Source organism: Chlorocebus sabaeus, chromosome 23 (genome assembly GCF_047675955.1).
Source record: "Chlorocebus sabaeus isolate Y175 chromosome 23, mChlSab1.0.hap1, whole genome shotgun sequence".
NCBI lineage: Eukaryota > Metazoa > Chordata > Mammalia > Primates > Cercopithecidae > Chlorocebus > Chlorocebus sabaeus.
Genome location: NC_132926.1, coordinates 48,330,742 through 48,356,616, shown reverse-complemented (window position 1 = coordinate 48,356,616; position 25,875 = coordinate 48,330,742). Strand labels below are relative to the sequence as shown.

The 25,875-nt window shown below is 45.0% G+C and overlaps 1 pseudogene; it reads right to left on the bottom strand.

Annotated features, from left to right (window-relative positions):
* Positions 1–5,340: 5,340 nt before the first annotated feature.
* On the bottom strand, positions 5,341–23,465 carry LOC119627937 (dnaJ homolog subfamily C member 24-like; annotated as a pseudogene).
* Between the last annotated feature and the right edge of the window lie 2,410 nt (positions 23,466–25,875).

Genomic DNA, 25,875 nt, shown 5'->3' with positions numbered 1-25,875 from the left:
ATTTCCACTTGGGTTCTAGCATTTTCTGGAGGGCAGATTCTTTTTTCCCAATTCAATTCCATAAGGATTTATTAAGCACCACTGTGTGTGGCTTTCATAAAAGAAACCAAACAGAGCGAGCTTTCTCTGACCCCTGACTATCAAAGTCAAAGCGACGGAAAGGAAGCAACTACTTCATACCCTTGCTTACAACCCACACCCTGCTTGCATCAAAAAATTATTCAGGCAGCAGCAAGCAGCACCCTCCAGAGACAGGAGGACAGGATCCAGAAGCCAGGGGCCGCCAGAAGCTTCCAGAGACGGTAGGAGAGCATCCGTACTGAGGGCTGAGCCTCGCCAGACAGACTCCAGGGAAAGTAGGAAGGACAGACAGAGAGGGACAGTCATTGTGGCAATGAAGAGTACAGTGTGAATCACAGACCTGAGTCCAAATCCCAGCTCTGCCACTTATCAGTCAGGTGACCTTGGCGGGGGGCACTGTCTCCCTCAGCCTCCATTAGCTCTTCTGTCAAACAGTAATGGAGCCGTTGTGACTATTACATGCGATAATGCGTGATTATTATGCACAATAATGTGTGACTATTACATGTGATCATGCATGACCATTACATGCAATAATGCATGACTATTACAAGTGATAATGCGTGCCAACGTGCTTGGCACAGCACCTGCAAAGATACAGGGCTCCATATATGGGAGATGATTTCCCTGTTAGGTAAGCGATGAGATCTCAGGACTGTCCTAAAAGGCTCCTTGAGAATCTGGAGCTCTCAAGCATCTCATAGCAATGGCCAAAGTCCCATCTGGGCTGGAAGGACTGACAGCTACAAAATACAGTGAGACCTCGGGAGGCCAGGCAGTGGTTCTGTGAGACCTGGTGGGTTTCCCTCAAAGGAGACAGACCCACCACACTCAGGTACACCACCTTTGCTTTCTATTCAGAGAAGCAAATTTATTCCTGAAGCCACAGTATGAACTGCTCTGACCTGTTGCTTGTAGGATGACAGTGACAAGCCAATGCCTTGAGGGACAGCATCTCAATACAGCCAGAAGGAGAGGCAGTCAGTGGTGTCCTGGAGGTCAGGGACCCCTATAGCCCAGGCCTCTGGACCCCAGCCCTCTCACCAGTTCCTCCTTTCTGAGGGCAGAGTGTGACATTTAAAAGAGCTAAGAGGAAGGAAGGTGCCCTCAACATGACAGTTGGCATGATGTCACTTAGGCTCACCAGTGTCCACGCAGGGCCTGAGGAATCCATACTAGATTCTACTTGTTTCAGCCAGTCAGGCCATTTGGAGCTGGGAAGCCAGGAGGAAACAAAACTTGCCAGAATCAGCCTCTGCCTAAAAGCCAGACACTTCCCCTCTGCTATAAGGACCATTTGCATCAAAAACCACCCCAAGGAAACTCCGCCTGCTCAGAAATGAGTACTTACTACACACCGAGAACTGTGCTTACCTCAGCTAACCCTTGCAACTGCTCTACGAGGTTGGTATTAGTGTTTTGATTTTATTCATAAAGAAATGGAGGCTCAGTAGAATTAGGTACTTCCCCAAGGAGTAGTGCTAGTCTGCTTTCGCTGTATAACCAACAGCTTCAAAAACCCCAGTGCCTTACACAACATTCATTCTTCCAGGTCTGCAGGTTGGCTACAATTTAGGTAATCTAGCCTGGGCTCGGTTGTACCAGACTGAACTCCAGACTTCTTGTTGGATTCACATCTGCCCATGGTCTTCATTCAGGCCCCTGCTGCAGGATCAACAGCCACGTGGGGTGAGCTTCCTCAACCACACTTTGAGTAGCATCAGAGAGCAAGCCACACCAAACCACCACACCAAACCATCACACCAAACCACCACACCAAACCTTCACACCAAACACCATGCCAAATCACCACACCAAACCATCACACCAAACACCACACCAAACCACCACACCAAACCACCACACCAAACCACCACACCAAACCTTCACACCAAACACCATGCCAAATCACCACACCAAACCATCACACCAAACACCACACCAAACCACCACACCAAACCACCACACCAAACCACCACACCAAACCTTCACACCAAACACCATGCCAAATCACCACACCAAACCATCACACCAAACACCACACCAAACCACCACACCAAACCTTCACACCAAACACCATGCCAAATCACCACACCAAACCATCACACCAAACACCACACCAAACCACCACACCAAACCTTCACACCAAACACCATGCCAAATCACCACACCAAACCATCACACCAAACACCACACCAAACCACCACACCAAACCACCACACCAAACCACCACACCAAACCTTCACACCAAACACCATGCCAAATCACCACACCAAACCATCACACCAAACACCACACCAAACCACCACACCAAACCTTCACACCAAACACCATGCCAAATCACCACACCAAACCATCACACCAAACACCACACCAAACCACCACACCAAACCTTCACACCAAACACCATGCCAAATCACCACACCAAACCATCACACCAAACACCACACCAAACCACCACACCAAACCACCACACCAAACACCATGCCAAATCACCACACCAAACCATCACACCAAACACCACACCAAACCACCACACCAAACCACCACACCAAACCTTCACACCAAACACCATGCCAAATCACCACACCAAACCATCACACCAAACACCACACCAAACCACCACACCAAACCACCACACCAAACCACCACACCAAACCTTCACACCAAACACCATGCCAAATCACCACACCAAACCATCACACCAAACACCACACCAAACCATCACACCAAACACCACACCAAACCACCACACCAAACCTTCACACCAAACACCATGCCAAATCACCACACCAAACCATCACACCAAACACCACACCAAACCACCACACCAAACCTTCACACCAAACACCACACCAAACCACCACACCAAGCCATCAAACCAAAACACCACACCAAACACCACACCAAACCATCACACCAAGCCACCACACCAAGCCACCACACCGAACCACCACACCAAACCACCACACCAAACCACCACACCAAACCACCACACTGAACCACCACACCAAAAGCTTCTGCTCACAACAGGTCTGCTCATCTTCCAACAGGCAAGGTGAGTGTGCCTGATGGGGCAGGTGCTCTGCCTATGCCAAGAGTACAGATGTATCACTGTATTCCAGGATGGAGTACAGCCCCAGGAATGATAACAAACCTACTGCAAACAGCCCCCAAGGGGCAGAGGCAAAAGAGGTGAACCCAGGCAGCTCATTCTCATTACTACTCTGCCATCCCAGCCACCATGTGACCTCTCAGGGCCTCAGGTTTCTCATCCACTCAGGGGGTAACACATGACCTACCTCACTGGGCTTTCTAAAGCTTAAATGGAGTCTGAAGATGAGTCTTTGAAGGCACCCAGGCCTGCATTTAGAAAGAAGTTATTCCCAGCTTTCATTTGGAAGTCCCATAGGACTCCAACTCTTTCACGCACAGATGTCAGAATGACAAAAAGGCAGAACTGCCCCACAGGCTTGAGAAAGACGGGCCTCTCTCTGCTCATTCAGACGCAGGCTGATCCTTAGGTACATTTTGTGTGGATAAGAAATATCAGTGTCTCTATCATAATTATGACAACTGTCCAGGGTTGACCACGTTGACTGCCCCGGGGGGACATTCCATATTGAATAGAAAAAGCAGGTGAGAGCCAGTCATGGTGGCTTACGTCTGTAAACCCAGCATTTTGGGAGGCCAAGGCGGGCAGATCACTTGAGGTCAGGAGTTCAAGACCAGCCTGGCCAACATAGTGAAACCCCATCTCTACTAAAAATACAAAAATTAGCCAGGCATGGTGGCAGGTGCCTGTAATCCCAGCTACTCCAGAGGCTGAGGCAGGAGAATCACTTGAACCCAAGAGTTGGAGGTTGCAGTGAGCCAAGATCGTGCCACTGTACTCCAGCCTGGGCAATAGAGCAAGAGGCAGTCTCAGAAAAAAAAAAAAAAAAAGAAAGAAAGAAAAGAAAAAACAGGTGAGAACCTGGTCAGAAAGACACTTACATACACACACACACACACACACACACACACACACACACACATACACACACACACACACCCCACAGGCCAGCCTCAGGTTCCCTGAATGGCATTGCTGAGGAATGCAGGTGACTATGGTTGGAGGACACAGCTCGGTACTGCACAATAATCTGTTACTCTTCATCACTGGTTCTTAGTTCCTCCACACACACCTTCTGATTGGTACCTTTTGATATTTCATTTTGACCTCCAGGGGTCAAGCTTAGAAATGGTAGCAGGAACACAAAAAGCATAGGGTTCTTTATAAAATGCACATAGTAGAACATGTTTGCATATTTTCCCCAATAAAACACATGAGTGTGTGCCCGTGCAAATGCCTGAGCTCATCCCACTCAGTTGCACAGAGAAAAGCCAAGAGAACAGGTCCTGTAATATCCCTGCCTGGGTTCAACTGATGCTGTGAGCACTCCATAAGGAAACCTATGAAGAGCACGTAGCTCATGTCCTGGTGCCCAGGAAATCCTCAGTAAACTCCACCACTATCATGAATACCAATCTGCTGCTTTGACAGGCAGCCCCTGAAACCATCCCCCACCCCAGATTTCTCTCCAGCTTTTGTACAGATTCTGGGAACCAGATATCCACATGTCCCTAAGGAACACATTTTAGTACTGAGCACACATCACTGCAATCTGATCTGAGGCATCGCTGTGTAAACATACGACCCTTTAATTCTATTTCAATTCAATTATGCAAATCTCATCACACATTCGGCATCAAACCATTTTTCTTTCCTCTCAAAATCTGTCTACCAATAGCCAACTGAACCTAGTATCAAACCCAGACTCAGAGTGAGCAGAGTCCCAGCATCTTAAGCTTAAGCGCTAGAGAAGGCTATGGCTCCTCAGTCTGTGCACAGGGCCAGGCCAGCGGCAGGTGCTGGAACCTCAGAGTGTTGGGGCAGGAGGCAGGACCAAGAATACCCCTCCAGGCCCATTCACACTGTGCTCCATGGGGCCCTCAGAGTCCAGGGGCCTGGGGACCTCTCTGTGTTGGGGAGCAAGAGGGCTGAGTGGGAACAGGCAGGAGTACAGGGCCCATCCTCCATCATCCTTCAACACCACTTACCACTTGCCTGTCCTCTAGACTGGGGCTCTAGGGAAACTTTGGTTTGGAAGGAAGTATGCTTTTATAGATATAAAAGAAGTGGTTAATTAGCCTTATTCTAGAATCCTTCTTCTAGAAGTGGAGAACTGAGGACTGAGTTCCAGGGAAGGAAAGGAGTTAGGTAAAATCTTGGAGGGTCTGGGAGCCAGAGCTGACAGCAGACTCCAGGGCAGGGCTGTTCGTGCACAGAGCCCGGCACTCACTGAAGAGGCGGGTCACTGGAGCTTCCTCCACAGGTGCCAGGCACACAACTGCGAACAGGGCAGCACATGCCCATGGCTCTGTCTTCTCCCTACATGGGGACAGGAGTGGAAGGTGCTGTGGACAAGGCCCCTGACACAGTCACAATGCTGCCCCACCATGCTCTGTTGGTTCCCATGACAGGGAGGCCCTGTGGGCAGGAGAGCCGCGCCACCTACTACGGGGAGACAAGAGGCCTGCAAAGTCTTAATATGACCTGTCTTAGCTTATTAACTGGAGATGGATAATATCTGACAAATGACAGGAGATAAATTGTTAAGCAATATGCAAATATGTCTGCAGCAGGAATGGAAAATTACTATACAGTAAAAAGCTTTTATGGCTGCAAGAAAATTCAGAGGTAATTTGTCTCTGCGTCTCCTCCAATTCCAATCTCACTGTTAGCTGTGGCAGAATGCTACATCCGTTACCATTCCAATTAGATCATTTTAAAGGGGCTCCTGCATAGCCATCAGCTTTGAAGGGCTGGGAGGAGAGGGCATTTTCAAAGCCAGAGTCCGCCCCTCCCAGGGCTCTATCTCTCTATGGACTGTCACTTAGACAAGAGTCCAGATTAGATACTAGGACTATCTCTGCCAAATACATACCCATCTGGGCCATTAACAATCACTGCAGCAGGCCCCACTGACGGTTGTTTGCCAGACACTTCTGTAGAATGTCAGATATGTTGTACCCTGGCTGAAGAGAGGGGCCAGCCAGGATGGAAAGGTCTTTGTACCTGAGGAAACTTCCAGAGAGGAAATGGAGCCATCTGTGAAAGAAGCACCTGCAAGAATGCCCAGGCTCAGCCTGCTGCAGAAACAGAAAATGAGACGAGGCTCTGCAGGGTCCCAGGCAGGAAGAGAAGGCCAGGAACTCGCTGAGGGCCCAAAAGTAGGCCCCTGAACTGCAAAGCCCAGTGAACTTCCAGAGAGAAATGCCTCAGAGAGAGGAGGGGACTCCAGGGCCGAGCAAGGGATGCTGCTCCTGCCACTCCAGGACATGCAGCTAGCACAGGCGGCAAAGCTTGAACTTCACTCCGCTCAGGCCCCTTGATTTTCCTTTGAGAGGCAATACAGGAGAAAAACCTCTGAAGGAAAATTGCGTGTTCGAAACACACTTGTGGACACCTGCTACTCACCACACCAATGTGAGGCTGGGCTGTCCTGGGGTGGAGGGACAGGGAACAGGACTGGGGATAGGTAGAGGCCATCATCTCTACACCATCAGAGACAAGATCTTGACTGGCAGCAGAGGCCCTCTCTGGAGTGCTGCAAACAGCTCTGTCTATGTGATGGAGGAGGAAACTGGGAAATTCCGTTCCATAACGAATTTGTTTCAGGGCTTGTTTCTGCTTTAGGATTTGATTATTTTGGCTAATTGTTCTAAGAAATTGTTTTAACAAATAACTTCATGGAATTGACTGGCAATTGTGAGAACCTGTGGGCACAGCCCTGGTGAAGGATCTAGAGCAATAAGCAGAGATCTAAGAGACCAACTTTATGGTTCCCGTGTCTCCCTACAGGCCAAGGCTGGGGTCAGTGACCCAAGGGTTCAGGCCCCCAGGTAGAAGGCAGATCCACATACATTCAGCTCAGATTGAACTGGGAAGTGGAATGCCAGTCCTAAATCCTATATCCCCATCAAAGCGGCTCAAAGGTACCAGGCTGCCCTTGTTCTTACAAGGCAAAACGCACCCAGGTAACACCTGGATATGGCCAGGGGCATGTCTTGATCCAAATTCACAGCAGCTCAAAGGTTCTTTTCCTCTGTGAGGCTCCCCAGCCTGGGCATGATAAGGTGTCATCACCAGTGTGGGCTTCACTCCACCCTCTGGGATGTACCCAGTGCTTGTCCCCACTACTTCAGGTGACTGCCTGAGGAAGAGGCCAGTTCTGCCAGTACTAACCTCTGCTATGTTCAGGTGTGGTGTCAGCCGGGTCACACACCACATCCTAATGGCACACCCACTACTGTCCTAAGATGTGACACTAGCAGAATCAAGGTTCATCTGTGATATGCAAACATGAAAACGCATTTGCCTGTTCCCTGGGAATTATAACTTCAGGTGACAAGACATTTCTTCCATGGGGCTGAATGGCACAGGCATTTGGATACTGGCTAAGTGCCTCATGCCTGTGGTGGGTTGTGAAGGTTAGTGGAATATATGTTTTTGTTGTTGTTTTGAGATGGAGTCTCGCTCTGTCATCCAGGCTAGAGTGCAGTGGCACAATCTCGGCTCACTGCAACCTCTGCCTCCCAGGTTCAATCAGTTCTCTGCCTCAGCCTCCCAAGTAGCTGGGATTACTGGTACCTGCCATCACGCCCAGCTAATTTTTATATTTTTAGTAGAGATGGGGTTTCACCATCTTGGCCAGGCTGGTCTTGAGCTCCTGACCTCATGATCCACCTGCCTCGGCCTCCCAAAGTGCTAGGATTACAGGCGTAAGCTACTGCGCCCAGTTGGAATATATGTTTTACAGATTAATTCTAGCCATAGTCAGGGAAATGGCACAGAGCCTGCCTGCAGGCTCCACACACCTCCTTCTGGAATGGTGGGACCTTGGCTCTCCTCTGCTCTGGCCTCCACCAGGCCTCTGTGCAGGTTCCTGCTCACCTCCTGGCTCTGGGGCTGCCTCAGTTGGGCCATAAATCCTTCTCACAGGACCCCTGACAACCACCACAAGACCCAGGATCCCCTTGTGTGTTCTTGTGATCCTGCAGGGATCTTCCTAGGGGATTCATCAGGGACAACCCAGGAGATTAGGTGTATGGGACTTGGCAACAACAGAACCCCAGTACCTGTGTGAGCAGCATCTTCAAATCTCTCCATCCTTGTGATGGGTCCTCTGAGTTCCCAGCCCGAGCCCTTTCCCCTCTACTCATCATCTCCCTCACATTATTCAGGATCCAAATCAAGTTGCTTCTCTTGCAGAAAGCCTCCTGCAACACATACATACACACACACACACACACACACACACACAGTCTCTCTCACACACACACACACAGACACACACAAACACTCTGTGACTCTAGCACTTCTCAGCTATTTGAATCATGTGAATGGCAAGGAACCTTAAGCACCTTGTTTGCATTTCCTTTCTTCTCCGTGTTTGGCCATCTCCCCAACTATACTAGAATGCACAGGCTGAGTGCGCCCCTGCCAATGCTCCCATAAAGTCTGGCAACAGCGTAGGTGTCCAATAGCACCATAATGGGAAGGAGGTGAGCACAGAAATGGAATCAAGCCTATCCCTATCCCTTGGTCTGTATGGTCTTGGATGCATTATTTAATCTTTCCAAACCCTATCTGCCAATTACAGGCAATAGTACCTACTTAATAGGGTCATTGGGACAACTAAACAAAATTCATATCAATTATTTAGCACATAGGGCCTAGTTTATAGTTAGCATTCAAAAAATGATATCTATCATAATGCTTTAATTACTTGTATATCACCATTATGATCAATACTGGAAAATAGATGGATGATACCTTTTACCAAGCATGGTTAGCAAAAGGATGTTCTGGTTCATTAAACATCTTAGTTAAAAGAAAATTACCAGAGCTGCTTAACGAGAATTACCAATTTTTTCAAGGAGTAAAATAAAATACACTACAACTTAATAATTGATGAGACTGAAGGCGTTTAAGACTCTCAGAAGGCTTTTAGTCATCATGGTGAACGCTGACCATCTTTTGTACTGGGAAATTTCATAAATGCCATGTGACAGAGCTTTCCGACTGCTAGAAGGACGTTTCATCCACCCTTTACTGTGCAAATTACAGACTTGCATATTCATAAACACTCACAAGCGTGTACTTCTGGCCAGCCCACTTCCACGAGGCTCTTCCACCTCCAACCAACACAATGGAAACAGGATGGTTTCATCCCATCCCTCCCTCCTGCTATACCAGAGCCCTTGAATTTGGAAACCATGCAATACTGCTCCGGGACAGGATGACCTGGAGGAGGAGCGGTAATGCAGTGCAGATGGGCCCCACCCAGTAGCAGCTTCCATGATTCTCTGGCAGCTCATCATGTCTCCACTGGGCTCTCGGGAGGCCACAGCCCACGCCCATGCACATGGGGAAGGAAAGGCACTTTCTCTCACTGCATCTTCATGAGGTCATAAGCACAACATCATTCCTTTTATCAGGAGCTAAGCATCCATGAGAATCTAAGGCTTAGGAGTTTCCCTCTTCTACAAAGAGGAGTGGTCAGAGGACCAAACTAGTGCCTGGCTAAGGAGCACTGGGCAGCTCCCTGACTCACCTCTTCCCTGCTGCTGCTCTTCCAGTCCCTAACAATCCTCTGGCAGGGTTTGTTTATACTATAGGTATGATTTCATGCCCCCGTTCCTCCAGGATCCTGCCCACCAGCAGTTGCCAAGTTCCACGGTCTCCGAACGCTCCCCTCTCACTGATGTCTTGCCTATCACATGGTCTAGGAGGCTGATGAGGCCCACAAAATCCTCTGGAGCCAGCCAGCAGCTGTTGACATTTCAAAAGGTCAATCAATCACTCCATTTTATGGAACATAATCATCTTCCGGGACCTAAATGCAACAAAAAAATCAAATAGCGCCAAACAATTGTGGAAAACGAATGATGCACACGAAGGAGGAAGGCTGTAGCTGGCTTGGAAAGCATCCCTGTAGCCTGGGTCAGGAACAGGAGCCTGGGGCCCAGAGCTCTGTACCTGAATCCTACTCCTTCCATTAGCCCTGAGAAAGCCCTTTCCTTTTCTCGGCCTCAAGGAGGAAGTGAATTTGCTTTGGGATGCTGTGCTCTGAGGACTAAACAAACCTTTCTTCAGAGGAGGAAGTATAGGAAGCTGGTAAAGTTCATAAGACCCCATAGAGTACTCTGTGTGGTGGGAGCCACCAGGCTAGAGCAGCTCTCCAGAGGCTGCAGCCATCCAGTTGGGTTGCAAAATGGGCCCCTCTCATGCCCGCCTGGAGCCCTTTCTGCACAGTGCTTCCCTTAATTCCAGGCTTCAGGTGTTGCTTGAGGCCCAGGCACGGGGGAGGCTTCCTTGCATTTCAGGGCCCTCCCATCTGTACTCTCAGGAGGCATGTTCAATTATCAGGTTAGAAATTCGTCTATGGATTCCTCGAAAGCTGGGAATGTGTAACTCCAATGCCTGGAACAGAGCCTAGTACATGATATTGTCAGTAACTAGCTGTGGGGTAGAAAGAAAAGAAGGAAAGAGAGAAAGGGGGCAGGAAGGGGGAAGAGAAGGAAAGGGAAGAGAAAGAGAAGGGGGAGGGAGAGGGCAAGGAAGGGGGGGAGGGAGGGAGGGAGTGAGGGAAGGAGGCAGGGGTGGGGAGGGGAGGCGAAGGAAGAAAAGAGGAAAGGACTCAGTTCATTAAAGACATCCAGTTGCCTCCTCCTCTCTAGAATGAGGTGGCTTGCATGTATTTGGCTCTGGCTACACAGCTTCCAAGGTAGGTTTCCTGGCAATGCCCTTTTCATCTCCTCCAGGACCCCCTGTGGGCGGGTCTCTGCCCTATTTTTTCATGGTTGAGGCTGCTATACTAGGGCTACTCCCCAGGTGGTCTCTGCCCTTCACTATGTGACCTGATTACTCTCACTGCTGGGCCTGAGTCACGAACCAGACCCACTGGACCTGACTGCTCCTCCTCCCAGACCCTGGCTTGTCCTGCTTCATTGGAGCAGACACAACCTGCCTCACAGGCTGTGTATGGCCCCAGTGGCACATGGAAATCCACAGAGGAGGGGACAGTCACAACCCTGGCCATGTGTTCCCTAGGCACAGAGCCAAAGGAGCTGCAGCTCTCTCTCCTGACATTACCTTCCTCTCTGGTTATTCTCTCCTTTTAAAAATTTGAGAACCAACCAGTCAATGTGGCCCAAACGTAGGCAGGCCCAGGGAGTCAACTATGATGTGGGGGCTATTGCCTTGGTCTAGGTCTTCCTGAGATGGGGTTGGGAGAGAAACATAGCGGGCCTTAATTTATAGGGAATAGGAGAGCCGGTGAAGTTTCTCTCCTCCACCAGAAAACCAATTCCAGGAGAGCAAGGGCCTTGATGGCTGTATTCACCACTGTATTCACCCCAGGCAGTCTCCAGCAATGGTAGGCACTCAATAAATATCACCTATTATGATTGATTATAATAACAATCCATAACAAACTTCCCCAGGGCATTAAAAAGAGATCTGAGTTATACATTATTTTATACACAAAACTGTAGACACATGGACTGTGTCAAAGTGAAGCACAGCTGTCACATACAGGCAGGAAGGCCATCTCTCCAGATTACAGACCACCCGGGTCACACCCATTTTGATCACTTTAGAAGAACTAAGAAGACGGGGAGGAAATGAAGGATTTTTATAGTGACTGGACCAAACATTCCCCAATCGAGAGCCCATCTATTCACTGGAATCAGCTCCAATCTTGAGACACCAGCTGGCAGTTTTGTCAGATAAACCACATTCTCTCCCGTATGTGCAAACTCCACATTGACTTCTATAATACTTGAGAGATGAGCTCTACAAGGACTGGCTTCACTTACTCTGAAAACACTGGCTCCTTCAGTATATTTTCTTCTGTCTATTTTTCCTGCCTTGGCAGCAGGAAGAGCACTTTCAGAGATGTTTGTTTTCCCTAATGAAAAACAGCCAGCAGTTGCTCTTGGCATGCTGAGCCATGGATCAGGCCACTCTGGAGCATTTCAGAGCAGGCTGCAACTCCTATGTCCACCTTCCTGGAACAGTGACTTGTCCTAATCATGCCATCTTTTCCTTCTTCTCCTCCCTCACTGCCAAGATGACCAGAAAAATGATGGTTTCATCTCAAGCCACCTGAAGGGCCAGAGACTCCACTGTAAATATTAATAGTTTTCAGACATAGCATAAGGCTCATCCATAATGCTCATGCCCCCAGTCAGTTCTAAAGGAGGTGTCTGTGAGGATAGATCTCACTTTTATGTAGGTGATTAATATTATTTCTATTGGCTTGGAAATGAAGGGGCTCTGATACATCTCTGTAAATTTGCAGAAGCCCAATATGCTCTCCCTGGGGCACGCGGGGCAAGAAGACCAAAAAGACACTGAGTTTAGGAAACTACCCCTGCAGAGCCTGAGATGTGTCTTTCTATGCTCTGCAATCCAGAAAGATCTGCATCCAGGGGATCTCGGTCAGAACTGACGCTGGCATGGATGGACTCAGGGAGGAGTGCCATGAGGCAGGGGTCAGCCCACTGTACAGGAAGATGGTGCTTCTCTCTGCCCTGGACATGAGCTCTCAGCTCTCAGCCATCAGCCCCCCACAACGCCTGTTCCTTGGATAAAGGAAAAATGGACTCTCCAATATGCTCACCGTGACAATGGTTGGTTGCACCTGACCAAACCATCCCTTCCTGGGGATCTACAATCTGAATACAAGTTGGGCCCTCCACCAGGCCCAGCCCAAGAGCACCTATCTTCATGAAGCCTTCTCTTGGCTCAAGTGAACCAAACATCCCATTTGCCAGGGGCAGCCTGGGTTTACACTTACTGTCCATTCTATTTATCAATAGAGCCCCCTGTCACTCAGGCATCCCAGTTTGAATAACTGGGATGAGTGTCCTTTTACTTTCTTACCCCAAATCCTCAGATGCATGCACCCATCAGATTCACACTGCTTCATGGGGCACAAACCCACCTTCCTTGGCAGTTATCCAGGGAATGGAGGCCACATTTCCTTTCTTTTCTCCTGGGTACTCTACAGCCCTTGGCCCCAGCCTGGCCATGCAGAGGTACCACTAGAGCTGGTTAAAAAGCATGACCCTGGCCTAGGTACTTGGCCGTGCAACCTGGTTGTTGTATAAAACCGGTCAAATCATAAGTAAATTGGCAAAGAACCAACGTTTGAGGACAGTTTCAGCATCTGTGGGTTGGGAGACAGTGGAATGGCTCAGAACATCCTCATCATGTGAGAAAAGAGTAACCAAATAAATGTTCACATAGTACCACCACCGTGCCGCCTTTGTCCCAAGACTTAAAATAAATACTATCAGGAACAGTAAAATTTGCAGGATGAATGAATGAACAAATATACATACAAATGAGCAACTGAACAGGGGAAACCTTTGTCTCTAGTTGCACTCTGTGCTCACAGAACCTCTCTCTTCTGAGCCTCACAGCCTCCCAGATTCTGGTTGGATGTGCACCTGGTTGTGTTCTCAGTCAGAGAATTTAAGTACCAAAGAGCAGTAAACCCCTGCTGGGTCCCAGTGCTGGGAAAATGGAGGCCCAGGTTCCCAGGGAGCTCCGTCTCTGGAGCAAGGAAGACAGCATTTGGGATGGGATGCAGCTTGAAGACCAACCAGTTTCTCTGGTTGGACACTTCATTCCATGGACTTTGGGCACATTGGGCAGTTTCTAATGCACTGTGTGAGGCAGAAGCTAGATGGAAACCCAGCCCTCATGACTCAGGAGGCTGCAGTGCAGAAGGAAAGGCACTGACTGGAAATCCAGAGGGGAGGGAAAGAGAGCCAGGAGCTCTCACCCAGTGACTGCTGAAAAGGCCAGTGATGGAGGGTGCGAGGGGCCCCACCAGCCCAACAGACTGGCTAGCTAGCACCCGGCCTCTTCCCATGGAAAAAGGCCACTGTTCCTCCCATATGTAGGAGCACACAGTGCTCAGAACTCCAGAAAGAAAGGACTGTTCCTTTGTACTCTGCCAACCTACTGGCGACAGACACAGAGTTGAGCACCATGGCTATAGAGAAGAAACAACTGTCATTGGGAACTTCCTGATCTGATCTAGTTTTCTAGGTCATGGACTCTTTGGGAAAACTCACAAAAACCATGATTGCTGCCCCCTCCAAAATATTTTTGTGTGATACAAACCCCTTCCTGCATACCATTTCATGGACCAACCTTCCAAGACCCAACCATGGGTGCTAGGTGAAGAACCCTTGGGCTGAGAGGAAAAATAGTGGACGGACAGGAGTGCTGCCATGTTCTGGGCTCAGGGCTTTAACTCTTCTCACAACAGCACACAGAGATGTTGGCTTCATTTCACGGATGGGAAAACTGATGACAGCTCAGAGAGGTGACGTAACTTACCCAAGGTCACACAGCTATAAAATACCCTGCCCAGGGCTTTGCACTATTCTCACCACCCCCAGGTCACCCAAGAACAAGTGCAATACAAGGGGCTGTATGATAACCAGAAGGATGAGCTATCCTATTCAGAGCAGGCAGTTAAAGTCCACTGAGGCCAACTCAGAGCTGTAACTCCCCATCACCATGCAATTTATGCAGACGTTTCCCATTAGCTCTAATGGATGTAGGGAGCATAAATTCCAGGGCACAACTCCAGACAGGCTCTTGTGATCTGAATGCCACTAAAATCAATGGCATCATCCGGTATTAATGTGGCAATTGTGGCGCTTCATAAATAGGCCTGTGGTCTTGGAAGGAGAAGAGCGTGGGCCCTGTTGCTGCAGCCTGTTTCCGTGGTGCCCCATCTGGTGGGAATGGTGCCCCTAGATAGGCAGTCTGGCAGAGTGGGCTGAGAGCTGATTTCAGAGCTGGGTTGACTGGGTTCAAATCCTGGCCTCAACTCTTTCCAGCCATGTGATTTGGCAAGCTATTGAAGTGCTCTGAAACTCAGTCTCAACATCTGTAAAGTGGGGATTAATGAGTTAACACGGGTAATCCCTGAGAACAGTGCCTGGCTCCAAGGTAAAATTTCACTTCGAGAAACACAAAAGGCCTGCGAAGGCCATTCCCAAGGGAACCTCCCCACTGGGTTACAAACCCAAGCTGAGGCTAGAGCTATCAGGTTGCTCGTGGATTTGTCCTGGAGACCTTCTAAGCAGATGTCAGCACTGAAGTTCAGTTGGCATAAGGGCCAGGATTCCCAAGGGGGCCACTTTGAAGGCCAACGCCCATGAGGCTGTGTGGCATCTGGAGGGTCAGGTGGGAGAGTGAATGGCTGCCCAGCTCAGTCCCTGCAGGAGGTCCAGGTCATGTGTGATTCTTGTAGCCATCCCACTTCTTTCTCACCCCCACCACGGGACAGATGAGCATGTAAGAAGCTGGTGCCACGACCCACTAGAAGGCCAGAATTCCATCCTACTCTTGACATCAGAACCAAACCAACATTTCAATCAATATTTTGAAAAATAAATATACAAAGTGATCCTGTTATCCCAGGATAACAGGTACCAGAAACAGAGCCACAGCAAATCCACACAAAACAGGTACAAAACCCATAGTGAAGGGTGAAGAAAAGTTTTATTGAGACTTTATCTTAAAAATTAAGATAAATTTATAATGATATGTTTACTTTTATCTTATATTTTAAAATCTATGTGATAATTGCAACTCTTCTAATTATTAGAATGAACAAAGAATAAATTATGAGTTGGCATAAGCATCTAACATTTGCTTTAGACAAACCCATAAAAAAGCAAAGCAAATTGCATGATCTGATAGGAAGGAAATAGCTCAGGACCTGCCTTGCCTGGCTTTAGCTGCCCTAAGGCTGCCAGGCTACCCCTTGCTGCAAGATCCAGATCTGACTGATGCTACCTTTGCACTGTAGAAAGCAAGCACCCAGTGGTGATGCAGATAACTTGAGATTGAAAGAGAAACAATAAAAGTTCCCAGGATTCCCAAAAGGCAGGATAGATGCACTGAATCAAGAAGTCATGAGCTCAAGCTAGCTACCAGACAGCTTTTGGAGGATCCTTCCATCTTCCCAGGATACTCTCTGTTTGGGCCAGTCCAACCCCCAACTAGGGAGCTTCATCTGGCTATACAAACCAAGCCACTGAGTCCCGGGTGGGAGAGGATGGGAAGTGTCGAGTCCTTGATCTCTCTGTCTGAGCAAGATCTGAGAACTTTGGAGAAGAGAAATGACCAGACTAGAAGAGATGGGATTGTTTGTTTTCTTCCAATGTTGAAACTCAGGAAGTAGCAAGAGTGAAGTCATTTCAATCCATCATACGCTGTAGTGGTGGGCAATGCACATCCCCACAACGGTTCTCCCATAAACCAGGCCACAAAGGGCGCGTGGATGCTGAGCCCCTCTTACAGCTAGAACCCTGGAGACACAGAGCTGTAGCCAGGGTTTTTCTCACGCAACAGGGCATGCTCCAGGAGGGACTTGCTTTTCACAGACCCTTGTCCACTGACCCACAGAAGAGATGAGAAACTGGACACAGCACCAGGGGCCTGTCCGGGCTCTGAGTTTGAGTTACACAATAATGATCTGGGCAGAGGCTACTCCACAAAGACATGCCTCCAGCTCAGCCCAGCCAAGACACACATGGAGAGAGAAAAAAATAAAATACCAGATGTGACTGTTGTACAACATGGTCCCCCCTCTCTGGCAACATAAAATAACCTTCGCTTATCAAGCCTTTTCTACAAACCAGGCTCTGGGCTCCATTTAATCTTCTCAACAGCTCTATGACTTACTTACTCATTTGACAAATGCGAGAGCTAAAATGCACGCCTGGACAGTGGTGTAGCCCCAGATTCTAACTTATGCAAAGCCCACGCTCTTAACCCCGAAGCCTGGCGATCTCACCAGGAAGCTGAGAGCTCTGCAGATCAGATGCCTGAACAGTGTCTAGTACAGAGGAGGTGCTCAAAAATACTTGACGCCTCTTGGCTGTGTCTATACTTTACAACAACCTGGAGAATTGAAAAATCTTGGCAGATAATTTAAGCTTTGTAAAACTTCTGCCAAGCTGTGATGTGAGTAAATCTTGACTGTGGGCTCTTGAAGGTAGGAACTGAGTCAGATCCTTTACTCTCCCAGAACACCATATGCCTCCCCTACTTTGCATGGAAGTGTGGTCTTGTGATTCATTAAGTCATGCCTGTCTCCTCCACTGGGATATGTGTTACCCCAGCGTCATTTCATGATTGGTACATAGTGGGCAACAATGCATATTCCTTGAATGAGGAGGCTAATAACCGGCAAGGAGTGTGGTTGGAGCTTGGCCAGGAAGACAGTGAGCTCCAGAACTGAGACTTATGCACCAGCTGGGTCTCCCAGACATCCCTTATGCCCTTGAGTTTTCTCATCTCTTCAGGATCTCTCCATGGGACCAGGACAGCCTTGGCTTCCTGGTTCAGCCACCTTCAGCATAGACATTACTCAGTCAAATCTTCAAAATATTCCTCAGTCATTTAAATATGAAAATTTTGTCCTGAACTGAAGAAAATGCTCTGAAAAATTGTGTTGTCTTTCAAATGAGCAGATTCCCTAAATTATGAGAGCAAACAAATTAGGATAGAAGATCTCCAAATAATTGCATAAACTCCAATTTCCTATGTTTTAACATAAACATCAAAATAATAAACTCACGCATATACAGGGAGAAAAAAAAATCCAGCCTGAAGATGTTGCAGTCTTTAGAAGCTGAAACCTAAATGACTAAATTGGCAGTTTATTAACAGGAAAATTATGCTAAGTAGCTTCATGTTGATGTCAAGAATTTTATGCAGCGAGTTATAGCGTGGTACCCTGAGTGCTTCATTTGCATTTTCTCATTTAGAGAGAACAATGGCTCCAAATGAGTGCATCATGTTCACATTACAAACCCAAGAACATTTGCACAGACAGAAAGGCGTATCTTGATACCATAGTGATTAAGCCTTTTGTTCATTATGCTTCAGCATAGACTTAGGGGAAAGAGGGCAGATTAACTTCACTTAGGCTGGTAATGAAGGGACCTGGGCCAGAGCTCTTAAACTTCTCAAAGTACAAGCAGCCACAGCCCACAGGACTCCTTATTTTTCAGGACTCTCCTGTTTGATTTTGCTCAATGAGAACTGGGATCTGTGTAATAGGTAAGTAAATATACACCCTACTTCACATCGTGGAATGCCTTGCGAAATCCCAAACATTGTGAAGAATAGGAAGGAGACTCTCATACAGCCCACATCTGCTAAACCTGGGCTGCTTTGCTTTCCCCACTCAGCTCCACAGAGTGGGTACTTCCCAGCCCCTGGCTTGTTCAATCGATGCTTATTGAAAACACAGATTTATTGAGTATCCTCATTGTGCTTAGTCCTCAGCTGAGTGAAGGAGCAAAAGAAAGCACCATGCCAACTCTTTAAGAGTTCAAGAAAGAATTCTTAGATGTGTAGCACTGCTAGAAACCATGTGGTCATCGATAAGCAAGTGCTGGTTCAAGTGCCATTAAAGTGTCCAAATGTATGTGCAGTTAATCAGGCCATGTACCATGGATGAATCATTAGAAGAAGTAACACTTGACTGAGTGTCTAAGAATGGATCCAATTTTTAGCTCATCCAGCAAGAAAATGGAAGGCATTCCAGATGGAAGAAACTGCACAAGCAAAAGAATAAAAGCAAAAGTGAGCACAGAATCTGATGTAGACCATCAGGAAGAGTCGTGTTCATTCATGCAGGCTCATTTCTCAAAACCACAGGCTACAGCAGAGATGTGCCTCATCAGTTTATATACTTTATATAAGAATATATAGATATTCTTATATAAACTTAACCTATTCAAGACTTAACATGGCAGAAATAATGCTATGTGTTTGCCAAATCTCATTTCATACCCCTCCTTAACTGGGAACATGTTAAACTGTGTTTTAAGCTTCCCTACAGTCAGGCAGGACCATGGAACTACTTCTGTGTAAAAGATACTAACTTTTGTCATTTAATCACACAGAGATTTGGAGGGTGTTTGTCACTGTGGTATAACTTATTTTATCTTGACTAATACATTGGAAAAACCATATTCATTACTTGAATCCTGACTTCATAAATTTATACAATCATTCCAAAAATATTTAAGAGCCCACTGTGTGCCAGGTACGTTAGGCATCGGGAACACAGGAGTGAGCAAAACAATAGTCTCTTATAGTTAAATGGAAATCATTCCCAAATATTAGCTTTTATGAATCACAGAAACAAATTCCATTTTTAAAAGAGGGAAACTTTACACAGAACATTTCTTAAATTACAGAATTGGAATAATAGCCTCCAATCCAGTATTTCATTCAATCTAAGTATCTATCCCTTGGCCAAAAGCCAGTTGGACTTTTGGCAAATCCCTTATCTGGTTCCTAAAAATCAGGAGTCTGTCCTGAACCAGAATGACCCATCAGGCAGCACCTCTTTGGCCTGTAAATGGTTACTCCCATCACAGAGCAAAAATCTGGGGGTTCATCATCACACACAACTATTCAAACTAGTTAAAGGTTGGAAACAATCCAAATATGAATTGACTATTTCCGACCTTTAACTAGTTTGAACAGTTAAAGTTCCAGCAGTTGAGTGGATAAGCAGACTGGTATATCCATACAATGGAATACTATGTAGCAGTGAAAGGAGCCATTATACTCCTTATAGGGTCCTAATTTTAGAACTTCAAAAGAGGCCTGTGAGAAAAACATTTATTTTCTCCAGGACAATACTAGTATTTCATTAGGATGGCAGAAATATGCTGATTGTTTTAAATTTGATTGGTACTATTTTGTTTTTTAGAAGTTCTTTATTTGGGGATAATTTACGCAGAGTAAAATGCACATATTTTAAGCATAATGTTGATGGATTTTGATAAATTTCCACTCTCGAGTAACCAGCAACTGCAATCGAAATATAGAAAGTCTCCACCACAGCCAAATGTCCCCTAGTGCCCCATTCCAATCCCACCAACCCTGGAGCAAACAATAATCTGCTTTCTGTGGCCATAGATTTGTCTTTCCCAGAGGTTCAGATAAATAAAACATTACAGTACCTATTCTTTTACGTCTAGCTTCTTTCATTCAGTATAATGTTCTTAAGCGTCATCTACATCATTACATCCATCAGTAGTTCATTCCTTTTTATCGCTGAGTAGTACTCTATCATGTGGATACACCATATTGTCTATTCATTTATCTGTGCATGGACATTTGGATTGATGCCAGTTTTTAACTATTATGACTAAAGCTGCTATGAACTTTCATGCATACCTTTTAGGATAAACATGTGTTCATTTCACTTAGGTAACTACCTAGAAGTGAAATTGATGTGTATTTTTAACTTTATAAGAAACTGCCCAACTGTTTTACAAAGTGGTCATATCATTGTACATTCTCACCAACAAGGTATGAGAATTCCAGTTGCTCCATATCCTCTCCAATGTTTAGTTTGTTTGTTTGTTTGTTTTTTGGTTTTTTTGAGATGGAGTCTCTCTGTCACCCAGGCTGGAGTGCAGTGGCACAATCTTGGCTCACTACAACCTCCGCCTCCCAGGTTCAAGTGATTCTCTCGCCTCAGCCTCCCGAGTGGTGTGTGCCGCCATGCCCGGCCAATTTTTGGCGTTTTTAGTAGAGACAAGGTTTCACTATGTTGGCCAGGGTGGTCTCAAACTCCTGACCTTGTGATCCTCCTGCCTCGGCCTCCCAAAATGCTGGGATTACAGGCATGAGACACTGTGCTTTGCTAGTATTCTTTTCATTGTAGCTACTCTAAAGAATGTGCAGTGGTCTCTCCTTGCGGCTTTATTTTTATTCATGGATAGATCTTCATACACCACACACATATAATTTATTCTATAATGTCTGAATATTCCAAACTTTAGAGTTTAAATACATATACTCATGCAAGTCTATTTTCTAACATCTTATTTTGATGTAGAAAATTTATTCTTGATTGACAAATAAAGAGAAAGCATTTAATTATCTGACAGGGAGAAAAGGGAAGAAGAAAATAGAGAAAGGGAAATATGATGATGTCATAACATCATTTTCATTAATTGTCTTCAACCACATTTTGATTTTACAGATTTGGCCTTTGAGTGATTGTGGATTTCTATGTGACAGCCCTAATGGTCACAGATATTCACATAATTAACAAGTGTTTACTCTCTTGACTTGATTATTATCTCCTATTCAAGTAAATATATTACTGCCATTGAAACCATGTACTTGCCAATAAGCTATTTGCTGTTCAGTTTTAGTTCTTTTTAATTGCTAAATGTAAAGAATAAGCAAGATATATTTTACAAGCTATATTAGTTCAAAATACATAAATAAAATGTAATCCAAAATAAGTCATTTAACTTTATGATAGACATAAAAATATTTTGGAGGGAAAATCTGGATGACTGCCTCACTTTTGAATTTTTGGTTTTATAGATATAGTGAAAGTAATCTTCTGTTTTTGAGTATCTCTTATGCTTTGGCTACATTTACAAGTCAGAGTAGTAACTATTCTTACTTACAAATCCAATCTGACAATGCTAAGAGTTGGACCTCAGAAAAAGCTGCTAAATTACATGCTTAGTACGCACATTTGAAGTAAAACGTTTTAGTGATTCCATAAAGGATCCCTTAAAGTTCTTTAAATGAGTTATTACTTGAACTGTACACAGAATATTAAATACATAGAAAAATAAATCTTTAAGGGATCTACAGTCTGCTATGACCAATAATAATACATTATAAAAGTCCATTTGAGGCCAAGCACGGTGGTTCATGCCTGTAATCCCAGCACTTTGGGAGGCCGAGGCGGGTGGATCACCTGAGGTCGAGAGGTCGAAACCAGAGTGACCAATATGGAGAAACCCCATCTCTACTAAAAATATTTTAAAAATTAGCCAGGTGTGGTAGCACATGCCTGTAATGCCAGCTACTCGAGAGGCTGAGGCAGGAGAATTGCTTGAACCCGGGAGACAGAGGTTGCGGTGAGCCAAGATTGTGCCATTACCCTCCGACCTGGGCAACAGGAGTGAAAAAAACAAAAGTCTAAAAAAAAAAAAGTCCATTTGAATACATTAGTGATGAAATAGTTTCTTATTTATAAATATAGGCATTAATACTATATCTTAATACTCTGAAAAAGAAAAATAGTATGCCAATTTTCAATTATTTTTATAAAGCTCCCATGTCTTATATTACATTTAAAGTTGAAGATGGCAGTATTTATGAGCTTTGGAAATACAGGATAAGATTGGAGTCAAGTCTTCTGACTCTAAAGCTATTTTTCTTTCTAGAGTTGCTACTTCACTTTCTTTACTAACTTTGAAGTAACCTCATGGATATCCATATTCAAGCTTCATTATAGGAGAACTGGCTTCACATGTATCCACAAAGATTCTAATTTAAGTTTAATGACCATAGAATTTGAGATAGGTGTATAACAGGCCTATAACTTTAGCAGCAAGAAGTATCATCTTTTAGATCAGAAACTTAGTAACCATAAAGGAATGCAATGATACTGTTACCCATTAATAAAGGAGATGCTTGTATTAGGAAAAAGAAAATTCTCATTTTGTATCAAGGAGAAAATGAAATAATAAAGTCATTTGGAATACACTAAATATAATTTGTAATTCAAGTTCTTTTTGTGGCAACCTGTAAATACAAACTCTCAATACATGTAAACAAATAAATTAGTTTTCTATTAATCTGAGGTGGACTTTGCTTGACAATCATATTTTCATTGAAAATGATAGGACTAACAAAAATAGAATCTATTCCCTTGAATGGACACAGGTCAAATGGCATCTCCTCACCATGTCCAAGTACACAGGACAAGGATTCCAAGTAGTGAAGAATTTTACCAATAATGAAGAAGTTCTATAATTAGCGAACATATATCACAAGAAAATAGAATAACTTCTTCTGCTTCATCCTTGGAAACACTGTGTTTTCTACCACATTGGCAACTTGGGGTAAAAGAGTCATCATCATTTTTCCAAGGCACTTTTTCAAGATATACTTGAGCATCTGCTGGCTCCATATATCTTAGATGATCTTCATGTCACTGAGGGTCATACTCTTTTTTTTCTCTTCATTCCCTAGAATTTTCCATACCTGATCAATTTCAATGAATTTCTGTATACAGTCCTCCACTATTCCTGCTGGCACATCTGTACTTTGTTAATATGAATGATACATTAATGTAAGTTTTTTATACTTTTGTTTTAGGTTTGACACATTTTGGTCTGTCCCCCAAAATGCTATATCAATTATTTTTTGGCATCAGCTCAAATGCCATTATCCACTGAATAAGAACTGGGCCTTCTCAGATGAACAAACTTCATATAGCAGTCACCAGTGCCCATTCTTTGCCTGCCACTGGCCGGAACTTAAAACCAGCTTCTCCTCCTTGTGGTTTTAATTTGCATTTTTCCAGTGATTAATCCTGTTGAACATCTTTTTATGTGCTTATTAGCCACTCACATATTTATTGTGTGTGAAACAATTGCTCAAATATCTTTTGCCCATCTTTTTTACCCTCTACCCACAACAACTTGTTTTTGATGTCACAATTTACATATTTTTATATTGTATATTTTTAAACGACTCATTGTAGCTTTATTTTTTATGACTTTTTGACTTTTAACTTTCATAGTAGAAATTTATATGATTTATACACCAGTGGTATTACAGTTTTCTGGATCTGGCTACATATTTTTCTCTACCAGTGAGTTTTATACTTTCATCTATATTCATGATGGTACTTATCGTCATTTTATTCCCACTTTAAGAACTCTCTTAAGCATTTCTTGTAGGGCAGTACTAGTGTTGATGAATTCCTTCAGCTTTTCCTTATTTGGGAAAGACTTTACTTCTACTTTTCTGAAGGACAGCTTTGTTGGGTATAGTGTTCTTGACTGACCATCTTTTTTCCTTTTAGCACTTTGAATATATCATCCCATTCTATACTGGCCTGTAAGGTTTCTGCTGATAAGTATACTGATACTGTAATGTAGGTTCCCTTATATGTAACTTGGTGCTTTCCTCTTGCTGCTTTTAAAATTCTCCCTTTGTCCTAAACTTTTGACAATTTGATTTTGTGTCTTGGAGAGGACCTCTTTGGGTTGTATCTATCTGGGAACCTTTGAGCATCATGAATTTGGATGTCCATATCTCTCTGAAAACCTGAGAAGTTTTCAGCAATTATTTTATTAAATAAGTTTTGTGTCCCTTTCTCTGTCTCTTCTCCTTCTGTAACTCCCATAATGCAAATACTTGTTTGCTTAATGGTAGCTCATAAGTCCCATAGACTGTCTTCACTGTTTTTCATTCTTTTTTCTTCTCTGACTCAGTGATTTCAAAAGACCTATCTTCAGGTTCACAGATTATTTCTTCTGCTTGATCTAATCTGCTGTTGAAGTTCTCTATTGCAGGGGTCCCCAAACCCTGGGCCATAGACCGGTACCAGTCCATGGCCTATTAGGAACCCGGCCACATAGCAGGAGGTGAGTAGTACTTCCTGAGCTCCACCTCCTGTCAGATCAGCAGGGGCTTTAGATTCTCATAAGAGTGCGAACCCTATAGTGAACTGCACGTGAGGGATCTATGAGAATCTAACCATGTCTGATGATCTGAGGTGGAAATGTCATCACAAAGCCATCACCCCACCACCCAGTCTGTGGAAGAATTCTCTTCCATGAAACTGGTCCCTGGTGTCAAAAAGATTGGCGACCACTGCTCTATTGTACGTTTTTTGTTTTATCAATTGAATTCTTCAGCACTATGATTTCTGTTTGGTTCTTTTTAATGATATCTCTTTGTTGAATTTCTCATTCAGACCATGAATTGTTTTCCTGATTTCATTAAGTTGTCTATTTATATTCCTTTATATCTCACTGAGTCTCCTTAAGATCATTATGTGAAATTCTCTTTCAGACAACTCATAAATTTGCATTTATTTGGGGTCAGTTAGTAGAGAGTTACTGTTTTCCTTTGGTAGTGTCATGTTTCCTTGCTTTTTAATGTTTCTTGTGTCCCTGCATAGGTGTCTGCACATCTGGTGGTATAATCGGCTCTCTCAAACTTTATAGAGTGGCTTTCAGAGGGGAAGACTTTCATCTGCAGATTGGCCTAGGGTTTTTGGCTGAGCAGGCTCTGGTGGCTCTCATTTCATGTGGGTGAAGGGATGTAGACTCCATGCAGCTTCTTCAATTGTGATCAATATCAGTGATGAATGCAAGTGCCTCAGTGGTCTGGGCTACAGAAGTTTGTGGCCATGATGGTGGCTACATAGGTATTAGGTCAAAGGCTTTAGTGATCCTCCTGTTTTTGTCTTCCCCACAGTTAGGACTCATAAATGAGGTGATTTCTCTCTTGGTGTTGGGTCTTACAGGGTATACTGGCAACTGCAGCAGCACTGGGATCTAATGCACAGGTACACAGAGCAGCTGTAGAGCCAGGGTCTGGATTTAGGATCTTGTGAAAATACTGTAGCATCTGGGATGTGATGTACAATTTCACTTCTGAGGCACAAGTAGATACAGTTCTTCCACTAAGCTAAGGTCTTTGTTCTGAGTTATAGCCCAGATACTTGGGCCCGTGAGGTTGGGATGTGGCTGTGGTTCTGACCCCAGGGCAGGAGGGCAGCAATAGCATGGCTCTGGAAAAGAAGAGGTACTCCAGAGTCTCAGGCCTTGGAGAGCAGAACA